At 45.1% G+C, this 13,907-nt stretch overlaps 1 protein-coding gene across 1 annotated transcript in view; it reads left to right on the top strand.

Moving 5' to 3' along the window:
* The first annotated feature begins 5,215 nt into the window (after positions 1–5,215).
* Positions 5,216–13,907, top strand: part of Cemip2 (cell migration inducing hyaluronidase 2) — a 78,337-nt gene continuing 69,645 nt past the window's right edge. The window contains exon 1 of the mRNA XM_028764091.1: positions 5,216–5,438. The gene's annotated coding sequence lies outside the window, so the exon portion shown is untranslated. The remainder of the gene's footprint in view (positions 5,439–13,907) is intronic.

Raw genomic sequence — 13,907 nt, 5'->3', positions numbered from 1 at the left:
GAAGAGTGAAAGAGGAGGGCACCCATTATCCACTTCCAGACTCGATGTGCATACCCCTAGATACATTTGACACAGCATGCACGTACACACTACCATTACCATAACAAACTATTTCATGTGACTTTTTTACATGTTGCTTGAGGTCATCTTTTCCTCAGAGTAGAAAATCCTGTTTGTTTGTTTTTTGTTTTAATGCTAAAAGAGAGTTAATTTAATTCCTATCAACCAAATACAATTTAGAACTTTGAAATAGAATACATACTTTTTTTTCTTTCTTGTACAAAGATTGTGTCAGAGTTTAAATTACACTAGGAATTTCTTACATCATAAGTTAAGGCAAATGGCCTGCAAGCTCAACAGGAAGCAAGCAGCCTTCATTAGGAACCAATACGTATGAGAATGTAGTTGGCTGGACACACGGAAATAAAGAAAAGATGGTCTGTAGACACACAGTTACACCATGGTGGAGAAAGGTCACAGTATATTCGGTAATGTTATTCACCCAGTGGATGGAGAGAGGGGGTGCTTCTAATGCTGTTAATTGAGGTGTGGATGGGAAATGGCCTCTCAACACCTTTCTCATGAGTCATTTCCACACCCATGCACTAGTGCTAGTAGGAACAAGTATGACCAGGGCGGCACTGACCTTCACAGGATGAAAGTTGTGTTCCAAAGAACTAAGTTCTGACAGGCTGGAGGAAAGGTGCAAAAGACAGAGTGGATGAAAGTCAAGTGATGGTATGTCTTTAAAAGATTTAAAGCTGGACACTGCAAAATGGGAGGTAGTGACAGTCTTCCTGAACACAGGTGCCCAAATGTGTGCTCTGTCTCAGCATGAGGTCCCCTCCCTTCTTCCCAAGAGCAACTCCATTTTTCTCTACCTGGCAGGCAGGGTCAGTCATCAAGTCCTGTAGAAATGAATAAAGGTTAATTAAGCCTCTTGGAGTCTTTGGGTGTCCAGTCCACCAACTTTGAGCAGTGGGCAGGATGGGACCAGGTGGGTTGAGACTTATGGGACATCAGAGCCTTTAGATAAGGGGCATAGCAAGCATGTGGATGGGTCATTGGCACTGAGGGGAAGCCATAGCTGTCCCTCAGATATTTCACCAAGGAGGTGACATTTGCTAGTCATCAGGAGAAGAAACAGCAACTGTGGTAATAATCAGGGCTACTAAGTTATGGAAGATGAGGACTGGTGTTTCAGAGCACTAGGGAAAAGTGTTCTCTCTCTCTCTCTCTCTCTCTCTCTCTCTCTCTCTCTCACACACACACACACACACACACACACACACACACACGCACACGCACACACAGACACTAGAAGCTTGATAAAATGAAGCATGCTTAGAGGGTGAGTGCCACTTTTTAACATTAGAGTGTTCTAACTTCGTGTAGGTAGTGTTTTTTAAAATTTATCTGTGACCTTCAGGTATGGGCTGGGTTCCAAGAGCAGCCAGTTTCTGTGGTTGACCCCTAAAAAAAAAAATCACTGTAAAAGTTAACTTGATTTAATATTTCAGTTTAGCTGAATCTTGGGGAGCTAAAGAAGAGCAAATCATAGATACCAGTTGCACAAATGGATGGAAACTTGTGAGTGCCATAGTTAAGCTGTATTTAATTCTCACAATGACTGCCAGCTAAGTACTCCTACTATTCCTCTTTAAAAATGCAAATATGCAACCCAGAGAGGTTGGATATCTTATCCAGAGTTACAGTAGTGAGCTGTGGACCTTGGTTCTAATCCAGGCAATCTGACTAAAGGGTCTTTTCTCTCAGACAATGGGCTATCCTGCCAGAAGACAGTAAGGACATGCCACAGCAGGGGTAGGGGTGGAGGACATGCTCTGAGCATCCCTCTCTCCCTGATGCTTGGAACATAGCAGTGAGGACATCATATATCATGTAAGTGGGTGGTATTCCCATGATGGACCAGGTCCAGTGACTGCTTCAGAAGAGTGTCTAATCACCTAGCCCTTTAGCCCCATTTTGCTTGTCCGTGTTAGCTGGAATGCTTCCAGTGGGGTTGGTGGTGGGCATTGGGAGCACACTGATGCATAGTTTTTCCTTTCTGCTTCTGGACCCCTCCATTTACAGGTACCACTTGATGGACAGGCCTAACGAACTTCCTGCTACTGTCTTAGAGCCTGCATCCCTGAGAACCATTTCACTGATGGTGTGTGTGTTTCAATTCTGTCTCCTTTGCAGCTTTCTTATCAGTTTCTTTTGATTTTTTTTCATGTTTGAGATGAACATCTAAAGTAAAGTTTATAAAAATTCTCAAAGGTAGTCTATGAAAATATGACCCCAAACTCCTTGTTAACAGACTCCAGTTTTTAAGCATAGTTTAAGTTTTGCCTGAAAACTGAGCAGAGGAATTTTGTCTCCCTAATCTCCCTGACTCTCAGCATCCATTTCCCTTGGTTTGGAAAGGAATACAGATGGTGGAAAAGCTCTTTACAATCAAAACCTTTCTAAAAATAGTTTACATGAATTCGTGATGACTGTTTATAGCTACGGAGTAGTCGGCTGCTTTAATTCTAACAGGCTCTTGCAGGAGCTATTTAAACATTCCTGGTTCAGTGTCACATTGGCATAATGACTTTCAGGAGGATTAATATAATATGTCTGAACTCCAACCAGGGTGCCTGGTGCTTAAAAAAGATCCAGAAGAGCCATTGTGTATAAATTTGGCACAAGTCAGGATGCAGGTTGCCTCAAACCGCATTGCCACAATCGATAGGTCAAAAACCACAAATGGATTCCTGTGTTTCTAGAGGTCTGACATTTGAACTCAGTTACACTAGTGTAGTCAGCTTCTAGGGAGGTTTCTCCCTGGACCCTCCCAACTTCTGGCGGCTGCTTGCCTCCTTGACTTCTGGTTGGTTTTATCACTCCAGCCATTGCTCCCCTGGTCATACATCTTCCACACTTTTATGTTTTAAATTTCTCTCTGTCTTCCTCTCCTAAGTGTGATTGCAGTTACGGCTCACCCGGGCAACTCAGAAAAATCTTTTAGTCAAGACTCTTACCTTAATCACATCTCCATACCCAGTAGGTTCCAAGATTATGTATATATTATACTATACACTATATAATATATGTCTATGTATATACATACACATACAAACACACAAATACATACACATACACAGACACATGTATGGATGCACACATGTTAGGGTGGCCTGCCTCTCTTCTCTTTTAAAAAATATTTTTAGTATTTTGTGTGTATTAGTATTTTGCCTGCATGTATGTCTGTGTAGTTACCACTGAGGTCAGAAGAGGGCATTGGATTCCCTGGAACTGGAATTAGAGACAGTTATGTCTCTAATTGTAGGTTGCTGGGAATCGAACCTCTATTCTCTAGAAGAGGAGCCAGAGCCATTTCCCATTAAGGCCACCAAAAGAGTCCTTCCTCCTTTACAATTTGTCATAGAAGACCATCTGCTCTATTATTTTAATTTGTTCCCTTTTCTCTTCTAAAAAGGGACTGGGGCAGGAGATAACAGATGGGTAAGGATTCTGTGACTTCTCAGAAGTATGTAGACCTGCTCTTTGGGTATATCTTTTCAAGGTTTTAGTTACTGTGGGTTCAGTCTAGAAGCGTTTCCAAAATTTACATTTGCAGACTCCTCTGACTCAGTCCATAGAGCTTCGTTGTGGCAAGCCCAAGTTTTTCAGGCTCTCAGGGGATTCTTATCGCCCCCAGTCTGGAAACATTGATTCAGTTCTACGAAGTCCTGAACCAAATCTTAGAAATAGGGTATTCCCCTTCCTGTCTGCTGGTGTGTCGTAGTTATTCGGTTGAACTTTTACTGGAAGCGGGGAGAAAACACACACACACACACACACACACAAACAAACAAACAAACAACAGTGAGCCTGAAAAATGAACAATCCTGTCTGTACAGTATTCATTGAAACAGTTCCCCAGCGGGGACACTTCCAACTCCGAGTTGAATAGAGGATGATGACTATCCGAATTTGGCAGTCTGGCAGCTGTCATTAGTTCCTGACCGCGTGGGTCTGACGGACCAAGTCAGGTCGCGCCCTTTCCTGCAGGAAAGGCTTTTCCTCTGCCAGAAAAACTTCCTCCAGGGGACCGTATGGTGGCAGGGCTACTCAAGCCACCAGGCCAGTAGTATATTCTGGAGTAGGGTGGGCTAAAGATTGGCTTTCAGTGTTGCATCTCCGCCCCCTTCAAGCTTCAGCCACTCTAGAGTAGCGTGGGCAGAGGGCGTGACCAGAGTTAGGTATATTTATTCTGGCCTTAGTGTGAGATGCTGGGGCTGCTCCAAGCTCCCAACGGGAACCCTCTGAAGTCAAGAACACACTGAATTCTGCGGAGAGGGCTACGAATCCAGCTCCCTTGCTGGCCAGGTGGGGGCCGTTGAGGTGCCATGACCCGAGGCTCAGAAACTGATGAGTGAGGTGGGAGGTGTGGGGGGGGGGTGCGGGATATTATTGGGGGAAATACTGCTATGCCGAGTCAGCTTTATTCTGGTGCGACGAAAGATGTCTTAACTCAGCTATTGGATGACGAGGGAAGAGAATAGAGCTCAACTCCGTGTGTGTGTGTGTGTGTGTGTGTGTGTGTGTATGCGTGTGCGTGTGCGTGAATGCAGGCTCAGTTTCAGTGATGAGGGGCGCAGGCTAAGGTCGGCTTTGTTAAGAGGTGACAAAAAAAGCAGTATCAGACTCAGCTGGAGTGATGAGGAACACAGACTCAGAGTCAGTCCCGCCAGTTTTCTTGAACTCCCAGGAAGTCATCTGCAGCCAAAGGTCAAGGCGTCGCTGGGGAACCCTGGCCGCAGACAGTGCAGGCGGTCGTTCTTCCTGCTGAAGGCAGCGGGAGGCGCTGAGCCTTCATTTGCAGCTTGTGGTGGGCGGAGCCTCCGCAGGTCTCTTCCCACTGACAACAAGCCCCGCCCACCCAGGGCCCCGCCTTTGCACCCGCCCTCCTAGCTCGCGGGCGGCTGCCCAATCCGCAGCACTCTCGGCCCAGCCGAGCCGGCGCTTGTGTGGCCGGAGGCTGACTAGGGGGACCCCAGCGAACCGCGGCGCCCGCCGGACCGGGGACCTGCCTGCGCGGCTCGGGAACGCGCCCTGCCGCTATTGTCTCGGGGCCGCACAGGCTCGCGCCGCCCGGACGGCGATTGCCCTCCTCTTCCTCCCGGAGGGAAAGATCCAAGGGCGCCAAGCCGGGCTGGCTGGAGGAGGTGGCCGCGAAGGCGGAGGGAGGAGCGTTACTCCCCGGCCCCGACTGCTTCTCCTTCGGCGTAGGCTGCCGCTGAATTCAGAGCCGCAGCGGCTCGCGAGTTCCTGGCCATGGAGAGGATATCTGCACGCGGGGACTCCAGGAGGTCCGCTCCCGCTCCCGCTCCTCTGGCCATCGCTTAGACACCTGAGTAGACCGACGCCAGGAGGGGGAGGGGAAGGTAAGGCTCCTGTAGTCCCGGGTGCCCAGCCCCGCCTCCTTGGAGGTCCCAGGGGCCCGGAGGGCGCAGATCCGACCTGCGCACCTTGGCGTCCTGGAGGCCTGGCCGTCCCTTTGCTGGCGTTCTTAGCCCAGAAGCACAACGTCCTGTGGGTCCCAGCGTCCGCCTTCGCCGGCGCCTTCCCGCCGAGGTTTGCCCAACGCTCCCGAGACTCAACCTTCTTCCACGAAAAGGGGTCCTTAGGAATAGAGGTTTAATCCCTTTTCACTCACTTTGTGTTCCCGGGGAGGGTAACAACGGATCTTATAAAGTCTGTGTGAACAGCCCTAAACTTTCTGGAAAGGCTGCGTGGGGGATGCGGACCGCAGTGAAAGATTGATGGAATGTGCATTGTGGAGCCTTGGCGTCTACAAGAGCGCTCTTGTGTAAAGTTTGGTGTTGGTGGTGGTGGGGATCTTTGTCTCCTACTGTTCCCTTGAGTTAGTGTGACCCTACTCCGTGTGGTAAGGCAGGGCTTCAGAATCTGGGCATCTTTAAAGCTGAGGACCAGTTTTAGCACAGTACCTACTAACAACAGTTGGGAGGTCCTAGCAAAGAATGGGGTTCTCATTGCGAGTGCCCTGTGGTACTGAACTTAATACTACTTACTGCCCTCCAGCAATAAAACCAAGGTGTCTGCTGGGGGTGGGTTGGGTTGGTGTTTGTCACCAGACCCCCTGTGGAGCAGAAACACTTCCCTTAAATCCTCCGCTGAAGGGTAGCAAAACAGACTTTGACATGTCTCCTTTGATCAGTAGTTGGGGTTAAAGGTACAGTGCCTCGTCTTTTAGGAACTTCCATTCTGCTCCTGAACCACACACAGTGTCTTGGACAGACTCCCTTGTGCTGGTTACTGTGTGATGCTGCACAGTTGCACATGTTGAAGGTGTTGCAGAAGTCTTGAGGGCTCCTACCAGTAAAAGGAAAATGTAGAGGGAGAAGAGGCTGGAGAAGAGTTTCATCAAAGCTAAGGGAGGCCTGAATTTCCACTGCAACCAGCCATATCTGTTGGAAATGGCCACTAAACCCAAATACATACAAATTATATATACCCTCTAAAGATTAAGAAAACTTGACTTGTTAGAGCTGGTCTGGATATCCTACTGGTATGTCTCTCATTGTCTTTCAAAGAGTTCCTTTGAGTTTACATTTCTGAACAAAGCAGAATGTCCATCAGGCATGTTGGTGATTTAGTTAACCTAGGACAGCTTGTGATGTGTCTTCTGCCTTTGAACTAATTCTGCTTACTTATGTGTAGGGTGGTGGGTTGGAGCTGGAAATTTGTCTTCTAACTTGAAGTTCACTCTATCCCACACTGTTTATCTAACTTTTGTTCTCACAGAACGGAGAGTTAGGGCTAGACATGAACTCTGAGCCATCTGTCACCTGCTTTCTGTCAGCCTGTGGATGAGAGTAAGCTGAGGTATGGTGAGTGTGCATGTCTGTGTGTTCAAGACATTAGCATCTAAATTCTTCTCTGAGTTCCTAGGAAGTTCTGTGTGATTGAGATAACAGGTCCATGGCTAGTTGTTTGAGGAAGATCTCCTCTCTTCATCTAGCCTATAGCTAGTGGATTTCCTGAAATGTTAGTGTTAGCAGTTAGAATCACAGGAAAGTCGAATATGGCAGCACCTCAGCTCTGCTGTAGGGGACGCAGTTAAGCCTGTTGTTACAGATACCAAGAAAATGGGCATAGAGAGGACTTGTGGATCATTATGAAATCGAAAGGGTACCACTTAGTAGCTGTATGTTCCTCTAAGCAAGCTTCTGAAGTTGAGATAAACGAGCCACATTTCAGAAGAAGAAAGCCATAATCACTATTGAACGGATTGTTTGAGTCCCACATTTGTAAAGGTCTGTACACTATCAAGTGCTCTGGAGTACTTATTAGTAATGCAATCCATCTATCCATCTGCCACGGATCCATTAACTGAATACTTTATACAACCACTCATCACGTGCCAGACATTCTGGAAGGACTCTCAGCATACTCTGGCACTTTCTGTTAGCAGGAGAGGGAAGTGAAGGAGTGGCTGCTGAGGGGAAGCGATGGGGAAGCCAGAGGGTGGGAGACCCCTGTGTGTTTTCCATTGACAAAGATGAGTAAGACTGCAGCTGAGGAAATGAGTGTTGCTGGGGACCCAAGCAAACTAACAATACTAAGATCTTATCAGCCTGTGAATGGGAGACCCACTGTGCCCATGCTTCTTTTTGAATCGTTTCTGACATTATTTGTTAAATCAGGCAAAATAGAGACTGAAAATTGGCACCAGAAGTATCACTTTTGTTTTTCTGTATTTTTTGAGACAGGGTTTCACTGTGTAGCCAAGGCTAGTCCCACAGTGCTAAGCCACCATGGCTCTCCCTGTTACAGGCCTGGCATTCCACCCAGCAAAACTGAAGGTGGGAAGTCAGGCATGGATTTGAGAGAAGAAGGCTTTGGCTGTTGAAAACAGTTTGCTGTTGGGCTAATTGCTAAATTTTTTCATCCATGAGATAAGGTTTAAAATGCTTGATAACTATACTGGAGTCAACAAAGTTTCCAACTTGATATGCAAATTTTAACACTGCCAACCCAAAGGTGTTTTTAGACTATAGTTTGAAACAAGCTGTAACTAGATATAAATTATAGCTTAATCAAACTGGCTTCTGCCATAGATTTCCATTTACTGGCTCTTGTCAGAATGGAAGCAGGTGTGTGGGACTGCAGGCTGCCTGTTGTTCTCCCTCTCCCCTTTCCCACACAGGGAATCTTTTCACTGGCATTGACTTGAGGGATGAGCATTGACTAGAGGGATGAGCTCTCTGGTACAAGACATCACTCAACATGGCCTTGTCTGAGCTTGTCTCAAGCCAGCTTCCCTTTTACTCCGCTGTCCCAACAAGGCCAAGCTAGAAATAGAGTGGGGGTGGGGCATCAGCATATCTGAGACGATGAAAAGTCACTCTTACTGTCTGCATCTGTAAAGAGGTATAATTTTCAACGAGACTGTTGAATGCTTTCCTGGCAGCAGCTGTTGTCAGGGTGAAACCTGAAACTGTAAGCGGTGCTTGCTTTAGTTCCTCCACTAGAAATGCACAGAAGGTCAGCTGACGTTTTTATAAATCGCTGCTGATGGGAATCTAGACTCAGATATTTAAAGGTATAAAGTTAACTGTGGCTTTTGTGGGTGATGTGACTGTGAACCAGGGTGTTGGATACTACTGTCCTTGCTGGGTCCTGGCCTGTCGTTCCAAGGGATCCTAAAAATACTGATAAAGTAAGGAAGTGGGGACCCTGAGAGGCTCACTAATTAGGTAAGGTCATGTAGTAAATTAATGGCTGAGCAGGGACAAGAACCCCTTTGTCCTTATTTCCAGACGGTGATTTCCCGCTCCTTCCCTATTTTCTCGTTTATTCCACTTTGCTTTCGTTGGCAGTTATTTAAGTGTTTAGTTTTCACTTGTGCTTAGAAACCCATTGTGTTTAAGTTTAGAAGGCAGACCCATGTCTTTTCATCTCCCATGTTTATTTGTCCGTGATATGGAGCACATAGTAGGGTGATATTTTTGGGAAATTTCTGTCAAACAAGGAACTCGGAGTAAAAATGTTAGCTTTACTTGCATTTTCTGTAAACAGGATACAAACTTGCAATATTGTAGAAGTGCAATTTTTTCCCCCCCTAAGAAGCAAGTTCCTGGAAACATGCAGACTTTTTATTTTTTTCTTTCTTTGTGAATCATAGGGATGAAACCATGTTAGGTATAGTTTGTATGTTCTTTTGTTTTCTCTTTGCTCCTTTTGAGAAACCTTTAATGTTGGTCATTAAGAACTATGTTCAGTAAGTATTTTATTGCACTTCTAGACTAGGCAAGGCACTTGGCATCTGTAAGATAAATGAGGCATTGAGTCTGTAGTAAAATGCCTCTAAAAAAAGTAAAACAGACCCAGAAAATGTGCTTACTGTCTCCTTACAAATTAGATCTTTGTTCCATGAGACAAATTTGTTTTGAAATTATTAGTAGATTCCCTCTGTAGATAGATTTGTATCAAGACATTCCTTTCATGAAGTGGAAAAATGAACTTTTTTACATGAGGCATACAAGGGCTGCGGCTTAGTGTAGACAGTAGGTAAAAGTCAAGTTGCATTTAATAAGAATTGTTATTGTTGTTTGCTGTTGTTCCCTTGTTTGACATGGTATCCCGAGGAGCTCAGGCTGGCCTTGAACTTGTAATACAGCCAAGGATGACCTAGAACTCCACATCTGTCTCCTTCCTTCTGGATCTGGGAACTTTATGATAGACAGTTGCTGAGGAGAGATTGTAGTCTCAGGCTTACTGTGTTAAATGGTTTTAGCACTGTGTGGAAATGCTATTGGGATATTGTTGCTTGAAAGACTTGTAATTTAAGACAGTCTAGACTGAGCCACCAAGAAAGGAGTTGTCTTTATTGCCTCTGAGTTTGATGAAATTTCTTAAGACACACAGTCTACCTCATCAAGGTGTCTTCTTGGTCAGGTCTGGAGACTGAGTCTCTTGAGTGAACCAGTTATTGATTTAGAAGCTTTTATCTACTTATTGGCCTTCATTTTGGAGACTGCAAACTTCTGCATTATAATGGTTTCAGCTCTGGGGTCTCTATTGCTACAATTTCCTGAGGAATGAGTAGTTTGCCAAGTTTGATAAGTAAAAGAAAAAAAAAAAAACCCCCATCCCCCCTTGTCAGAAGAAATGAGAAAAATTCCTTGTGTTTTTTTTTTTAAAGCCAATATTATAATACTATAGAACCAACTTTGTTGACTATGAAGTCTTCATATGAAGTTTGAGAGCTTGTACCCATGAAGTTAAAGATGTGGCCTTAATTGCTCCATGGGAATGCATGGATAACTCCTCCCCAACTTATAATCAAATATAAGTAAGCGCTATTAGCAGGATGTATTTGAAGGTTGTCTAGCTCATAAGGTTTTCTCTCTGTTTTAGTTGTGTGAAGTCCAGGCACCATCACAGTGCTGGCAATGCTTGCTCATGGGAGGACTTGTCTTTCAACTCCAGTACCCCTCGGTCAGGGCAATTGCTAGCAAGATGTGATACGGCCACTTTGCTTGGCTGAGGTTTTACATGCTCTGGGAGAGGATGAAGAATGACTTGTAGCTTGGCTTAGAGCTCACCTGCAGGTGACACCATGCCCTTAAGATCCAAAGACTATGAAAGACTTCTTGGGTTTCCCCAGCCACCTTCGTTGCTGTTGGGCAGTGCACTGTAATTCAGGGTATTGGTATGTACTTAGAAGGTAGGGGAATTGATCCTGCTCTCTACTTTGGGGTGAGCCAGTTTGATGGGGTTTTTAGGAAATGCAAAGAGTGTTGTATTCTTGGAGACTGAACACGACTGCATAAATTCAGATCCTCAGCCAGTTTCTTTGTTGTACCATGTACTGCAGTTCCTTATTGACTCACGTTAACTCCCTACTGCCCTTAGCACTGTACTTGATTGGAGGGTTGTCTATGCATGGGTGTGCCCTGTATATGTGTGTGGTGTGTATGCTTATGTGTATATTTTAATTGCCATGTCTCTATTGTGAGGCAGAACTCTTGTGTTAAGAGGTGGTGGTACACACCTTTAACCCCAGGAAAGAGGCAGGTGGATTTCTGAATTTGAGGTCACCTGATCTCCAAAGTTAAATTCCAAGATAGCCAAACTACATAGGAAGATGCTATCTCAAAGAACAAACACAAGCAAACTGGACTTTGTTCTTGTGTTCTTGGATTAGAAAGCTTCCTGTTGAGGGGAAGGGTGGGTGGTAGTGTATTTGGGTCCTGGTCCTGTGATTAAATAGCCTAGATCATTTCAGCTGCTGCGTCTTTGCTGATCTTTCTTGGCTTGAGAAACAGGGCAGAGCGTAGTCTTTATTCTGAGTCACAGCATTTCAGTGTTAGTGTATTCCTAGATTATGTATGACCTTGTGGTAATCTGCAGCTGTTAGTCAAACACTCCTCCTGTTTCAGCCTTTCCCTTACCTTTGACTTCTACCAACATAACTTCCTGGTGCTTTCTTCTTCAGCAACATTTTAAAGGGTTGTCCCTGGCAGTGTGCAGAGAAGGCAGCCAACCAGTGCAGGCTGCTGGCAGCTCTGCCCTTTGCTGGGTTAATTAAATCAGCCTCCTTCAGGTCAGAGCCCGGCTTTGGGTCTCTCTTTGGAAGGTCAGCTGCAAGGGTATGACATGCAGGAGCCTCCATTGTGCGCCTCTGCACCACCATCTGTCACCGTCAGCAGGTTGGAAGCCTCTTTTGTGTCTTTCTAGCCAATGGGGAACAAGGGTTTGGGGTGGGAGGTGGCCTAAGGAGTCTTGGAAAGGATTGGGGAGGAGCTTCCAAATAGACTGAATGAGGGGTGAAGGAAGGAATCTGAGGAAGAGTTCTGGGGTAAAAAGAAAAAGCAGAGGGCCAGGATGCAAATGACCCTTCTCTTTGTCTGATTCTTCAGATTGAAGAGCCTTTGAGATCTATCTGAAGTAGGAACTGCACTGAGTACAGTTTTGGATCTGCTTGGCTTTTATTTGGGATTCTTGAGTGGGGGCAGCTTTCACTCTGCAGAAAGGCCAGGGGGCTTTGTAAGGTAGAAACATGAAATAGACCAGAAATGGAACCATCCATAAAAGCTGACTGGTTAGCACCTGCCTGAGGCAGGTCTCTATTTTCTGTGTGCCTCAGCAGAAGGCACTATAAGGGCTCACGTAGACTGTCATCCCCTGAATTTAGGGAACATTTTTTTTGTTTTGTTTTGTTTTGAGATCTTTTTCTTTGTTTTACTTACAGTTTGATTATGTGGCATTGAGCACAAGTGACAGAATCCAGTTTGGTTTGATCTCTTGGTCCTATCGCAGAAGCTCATTCTAGAGGAAAGCCTATCATAATTGACAGTTCCACAGTCTCCCCCCTCCCCATCTACCACCCCTCTCCCCCCCAAGGTGTGGCCTGTGTGCTCTGCACGCTTTTACTTTTATTTATGCTTGCACCAGAGTGGAGTTAGTCTTTGCTGTCTCAGCCCCTCAGGCTATACATAGGCAGTGTTTTTCTTAAAACACTGGTATGATATCCATCCTTTGGTTTCTTTCAGCTGTTGAGGACTTAGAGTCAATGCCCACTGCTTCTTGTGGACTTGGCTAGCAGAGTTGAAAGGGCAGCACTCTTCAGAATATTTATTGCTAGACAAAGAATATTTATTGCCAGACATATGCCTCATACAATGTGAAGGACAGGGACATAAGAATTAATTCAAATGCTTAAAAGCCACTTACCTAACAATAATAGAAAGTATTCACTTGACTGGCTTTTGGTCTCAGACATTTGTAAATATCCCAATTTTTGTTTTTGAGAGAACAGGGTTTCTCTGTGTAGCTTTGACTATCCTGAAACTCACTCTGTAGACCAGGCTGGCCTAGAACTCAGAGGTCTACATGCCTCTGCCTTCCCAGTGCTGGGAGATAAAGGCATGTGGCACCACTGCCTGGCTAATAATTCATTTCTTAATCCCTGTCCTTTCTTATGTCTGGGGAGCTTCGTACTTAGGGCTTAGCTGTTCTTGCACTTGGGAACGTTGGCTTGGGTACACAGTTCTTCACGAAAGTGAAACGGGCTCAGTATAAGGAAAGTAGTTGCAGTGAATTCAGCCAAGATTTCAAAGCCAGAAGGTTGCAGGGAATGTGACATCCCCTAATGATGAGACTGAAAGGAAAAAGAGGCTTGGTGTCCTGAGGGAGGGTGTGCCTTGTAGCAACAGGGCATGTGGGCTGTAGGGCCTTCAGTTCTCTGGGGGTGTGCTTATTCAAATCTCAGTTCTGAGTGAAAGGGCCTGGCTCTCTCTCAACCTTTGGTCTGCTTCTGTAGCCATTGTATGTACAGATATAGGATTCATGCTGAATTCTGCACAGTGATTATTTTAGGAAAACATATTTTATACTATATGACTTGGGAATACAGTGTGTAGTATTTTATTTTTCCCTAAAACACATTATGTGCACCTCCATGTGCACTTGCACACACACACACACACACACACACACAAAACCCTTTGTCCCACAGAAATCTATATGTGTTTAAGTATGCAATTTTCTTGACACTGATCAAATTTAAATATGTACTTGAAAGTTTGAAATCTTAAAGGGCCTAAGAAGAAGCCCTCAGGTGCTAAGGTTACTTCTCATTGAACATTTTTATGTGTTCAAGCCCCTGCTAGTTCTTTAGCAGCAGACACAATCTCTATGTAAAGAAGAACCATGAGACACCTTAAAGACACTTTAAGCCAAACCCAACTACCAACCTGAAAGTCACTTTGCTGTTATTCTCTGTTGGGTTTCTCTCTAAATAATCAAAAATTCAAAGCAGCTAGGAGCTAATAGCTTAATTGGGTCAGAAGTTCAGATATATTTTGTGTATGTATGTATATATA

Source organism: Grammomys surdaster, unplaced genomic scaffold (genome assembly GCF_004785775.1).
Source record: "Grammomys surdaster isolate TR1022 unplaced genomic scaffold, NIH_TR_1.0 141, whole genome shotgun sequence".
NCBI classification, from domain to species: domain Eukaryota; kingdom Metazoa; phylum Chordata; class Mammalia; order Rodentia; family Muridae; genus Grammomys; species Grammomys surdaster.
Note: the sequence above shows the minus strand (reverse complement) of the source record. Positions and strands in the feature narration are given on the sequence as shown.